The sequence below is a fragment of the Garra rufa genome, chromosome 21 (assembly GCF_049309525.1).
Source record: "Garra rufa chromosome 21, GarRuf1.0, whole genome shotgun sequence".
Classification (NCBI taxonomy): Eukaryota; Metazoa; Chordata; class Actinopteri; order Cypriniformes; family Cyprinidae; genus Garra; species Garra rufa.
This window is the reverse complement of record NC_133381.1, coordinates 3,906,131-3,911,130: the sequence shown is the minus strand read 5'-3', so window position 1 is coordinate 3,911,130 and position 5,000 is coordinate 3,906,131. Positions and strand designations below refer to the sequence as shown.

At 29.6% G+C, this 5,000-nt stretch overlaps 1 protein-coding gene across 1 annotated transcript in view; it reads right to left on the bottom strand.

Moving 5' to 3' along the window:
- sntg2 (syntrophin, gamma 2) overlaps nt 1-5,000 on the bottom strand; it is a 96,579-nt gene that overhangs the window by 43,141 nt on the left and 48,438 nt on the right. The window lies entirely within an intron of this gene.

Sequence of the window (5,000 nt, the reverse complement as noted above, 5' to 3'; positions counted from 1 at the left end):
AAAATACTTAAATTATCATTATTATTATTAAAATGGTTATACACTATTAATAATAATAATAATACATAATAACAACATTTTAAATACTTAAATTATTATTATTAATTATTATTATTATTAAAATGGTTATACACTAATACTACTACTAATGATAATACATTTAAAATAATACATTAACAATAATTTTTTATATTAACGTAATTGTTCATTTAAATATAGTAAAATATAATAAAATAAATAAAATATTAAATAAATATAATAAAATATATTACAAAAAAACTATATTAAGTATTAAATATATATTAATTCGGTAACACTTTACAGTAAGGTTCTTTCATTAACATTAGTTAATGAAGATTAGTAAATACAGTAACAAATGTATTGCTCATGGTTAGTTCATGTTAGTTAGTACATTAACTAATGTTTAACTAATGAACCTTATTGTAAAGTGTTACCATTAAAACTTTTTAAATAAAAGTATGACTATACAACAACAACAACAACAACAACAATACATTAAACATAAACAATAAAGGCAATAATAATCATCATCATAGTCAAGGTCAACTGGAAAACAACAGCACACTTCTGCATTGTTGTATATGACGCACTGTTTCTTTGATTATTTTTTCAAAGCCGCATGCGGCAGCATAAGCACATATTGCTCAGTATGTAGTAAGCAGTGCTAGTGCTCTATTATGAACAGATTCATTGTTGCTGGAGTGACTCACTGTGATAAAACAAACGCTGGCAGTAAGTTGTTCATGATGCAAGAAATGTGTCAGGAAAGAAAAGATTCCTGATCAAATCTTCAAGGCCACAGATTCCTTCTATTATTGATGAGGAAATGAATAAGACATTAGAGATATATTGTACGTTGCCAGAGCAGAGGCAAATCGATATGTGTGGTCACGTTTTGCACAGTGTTGAATCATTGCTTTCCGTCACAGGTGGTTTACAGTACAAATTCACAGATGATTCATATCAATTTGAAAAAATAGACAAGATGATAGAAAATATTAGAAAATTGCACTAAGAAAATAAAAAATATATATTAAAACCTTCCTTCTAATTTTTAGTAGCATACTGTAATGCAAAATAATTATAATAATTATATAACAATCATAGGTTGCTAATTATACTACTACTACTACCAATAAAAATAATAAAACAACTGTAAGTATACATCGAAAGCAAATGTACACTTTTTTCACCAATTTTCAATAACACACTTCAATGCAAAATAAATAATGAAATAAATAAATAATAATATAGACTTAATATTATATTTTATTATTAATATAAATAATACAATGTTACTAATTTTACTACTACAACTAATAATAATAGAATTATAATAAAATAAATTGCAAAGTACATATGTGAATTGTACAATTGTAAGTACACATTCATTTTAAGTTTCATAAAATAATACAAATAAACGTAAAATAAATAAATAAATAAACTGTATACATTTTTCATTACTGTTTTACAGTAATGAGAATAAGAGGAGTTTTTTTGCATGAATACATAAATAAATAGGCAATAAAATCAGACTGTATATACAAATATCACAGTAAAAATAAAAAGTAATAAACAAATAAACAAACAAACAGTATACAAATGATTATATGTTAAAAACAAACAGTATACCAAATTCAAACCAGCATCAAATTTAAAAAATAAATAAATAAAATGGTATGCAACAAATATATAAATAAACAAACAAACAAACAAACAGTATACAAATCTCATACCAGCTACAAACCTGATATGTAATATGTAAAAAAAACAAAAAAAACTGCATACCAAATTAATTAATTAATTAATTTTTGGTAAAGTACATCTGTGAAATGTACAATTGCAATAAAGATAGATTTTTTAGTAAAGTATTCCCATTTGAATAAATAAATAAATACTAAATAAATACTAAATAAAAATAAAATAAATAATAAATAAAACCAGATTTGATTGCCACATCAAAATAAATAAATATGCCAAAAGCAAACAGTATACCAAATTCAAAAAGGCATTAAACCTAAAATAAATAAATAAATAAGCAAATACATAAATAAATAAATATGTCTAAAATAAACAGTATACAAATCTCATACCAGCTACAAACCTGATAAATATATAAATAAATACCTTTATTTTTTGGTAAAGTATATCTGTGAAATGTACAAATGTAATAAAGGTTGATTTTTCAGTAATGTATTCCCAGTAGAAATTCCCAAATGAATGAATGAATAAATAAATAAATAAATAAATAAATGAACAAATAAATAAATAAATACTCCAGAAAAAAAACATACTGTATACAAATATCATTGCAACATCAAAATAAATAAAAAATACATAAATATGCCAAACAGTACAGAAATTTCTAGCAGCAGTAAACGAAATAAATAAATAAATATGCTAAAATAAACAGTAAACCAAATTCAAAGAGGCATCAAACCTAAAAAACAAATAAATAAATAAATATGTATACAAAACAAACAGTATACAAATTCCATACCAGAATTAGAAATTCCCAAATGATGATTCAATCAATCAATCAATCAATCAATCAATCAATCAATCAATCAATCAATCAATCAATCAATCAATCAATCAATCAATCAATCAATCAATCAATCAATCAATCAATCAATCAATCAAACAAACAATCAAACAATCAATCAAACAATCAAACAATTAAATAAATAATCATTCAGGCCACAAAACCTGACTGCAAAAGACTGACCTCAAACATATCCATCAGGTCAGATTTTGCTACCTGCTCATTTGCGTTTGTTTTAACTGCGCAAAGCCATCAATACAAATGTGAGAGATGAGATGCGTTGGTTGACAGACAGGGTTGTCACACTCACTCCACCATCAATTGTACATAATGGACGGCTTTGACATTTAATTTCAGTGTGCTTTTGGAGCGTGCCGCAGATGAATTACACTCTGATTTGCCGGACTGACTATTTAATGATAGCTGTCAGAAAGACCGTCGCGTCAAAACACAACTCCCGAGCAGTCCTTTCCATTGTGAACTCCTGAATGCAGATGATTATGCTTATGAAGGGCTAGTCAGGGCCAAAGGCTGCGAGATGAACATTTCTAATGCATTAAATAGAGTGAGATAACAGACACACTGCTCTCCTAACACCACATCTTTAGCAGCTTCCAACTTTTCCAATAAAGCAATTCAATAAATGGCATGATTTCAATTAATGCCAACCATGTGTGAGACGCGGCCATTCAGCGCTTGGCCTTTTTCAGATAGAAATTGCCTGGAGAACGCAATGTTCTGCTTGAACTAGCAGCAGACTGTAGCTTTGAAACCAAGGAGGTGCTCGTCTGACTGACAGAACACAATAAAAAATCTATTAGTCTGGAGAACGCGTCTTCATCGGCCATCGCATACATAGAGACAGACTCGTAACGAAGAGGGAAGAACGACAAGCGGATGCTTTCAGTTTTTTTTTTTTTTTTCTAAGAGCATCTTATATTTGGAGGGAATTAAAATAAGAAAAAGCTGAAAATCCGTCATGAAAGATGCACTCTTAGATGTTAAAAGTTTAAAAATGCATTCACTCGCTCAAAAGATATCAATCGAGGAGTCGTACTCTGTGAAAAGTTCAGCTTGATAGAAAAAGTAGATGGAGTGATGGAAAAAGAAATCAATAACTACTTAAAGAAAGAAAGCAAAACATATTTAACCCTGTAAAGCCAGACATATGAAATTGTGGTCAAAAAAAAAAAAATATATATATATTTTTTTAAATGGAACAGCTTATTGAACTTTTTAGACCAGGAGTGCCCAAACTTTTTAATACGAACAAAAATATCAATTAGAATGGAAGATATGCTTCAATGGCATGTTTTTTAATTTTTTTTCCCTCCTCCTCTTTTTCTCTTAAAGGATAACTATTGTCAAAATGCAACCTGGGCTGTTTTTTTTTTTTTACTGTAAACGAGACAAACTTATATCTAAAAGCATAATTATGACAAACGAGACATTTTTGAGATTGACCGTGATTTCGTTTTGTGGTTAATGGCCGGTGAATGGGAGTACTGGGGGCATAACTTTGAGCGCATCAAAATCGATATTTTTACGACACTAAGAAGGCTCAACACACCATGAAACTTTGCTGGAAGTATCGCCTGGGTCTCTACACATGAACTCCAGCATTGAGAACATTGTGTACACAGAGTTTACTAAAAAGAAAGGTTTTGAACAACTCACTTTCACTGTTTGAGTTTCCGCTCGCGGCCGTCTTGCCAGTCAAGAAGTGTCGATCTCCGAATGTGAATGAATGAACTCCATAGGACGAAATATTAGGCTTATATGAGGCTCTTTTTACAACTAGAAGGTTAATATTGTTTTTCACTTGCGACAAAACAACGAATTAGCCGTGCATTTATATGGAAATATGCTTTAGGAGCTATCCATCCTCGCATTCGGAGATCGACACTTCTTGACTGGCAAGACGGCCGCGAGCGGAAACTCAAACAGTGAAAGTGAGTTGTTCAAAACCTTTCTTTTTAGTAAACTCTGTGTACACAAACAATGTTCTCAATGCTGGAGTTCATGTGTAGAGACCCAGGCGATACTTCGAGCAAAGTTTCATGGTGTGTTGAGCCTTCTTAGTGTTGTAAAAATATAGATTTTGATGCGCTCAAATTTAGGCTCCTAGTACTCCCATTCACCGGCCATTGACCACAAAACGAAATCACGGTCAATCTCAAAAACGGCTCGTTTGTCGTAATTATGCTTTTAGATATAAGTTTGTCTCGTTTACAGTAAAAAAAAAAAAAAAAAAACAGCCCAGGTTGCATTTTGGCAATAGCTATCCTTTAATACTTTAACTTTAAAGAGTAAAAAAAAAAATCTGAGGGCCGTAGGCCAAAAGTAAATATTGCATTAAATCAAATTATGGTATATTAAAGTGCAATAAATAAATAGTAATTAAACTTTTTTTTTTTTGCACAAATAAACAAAA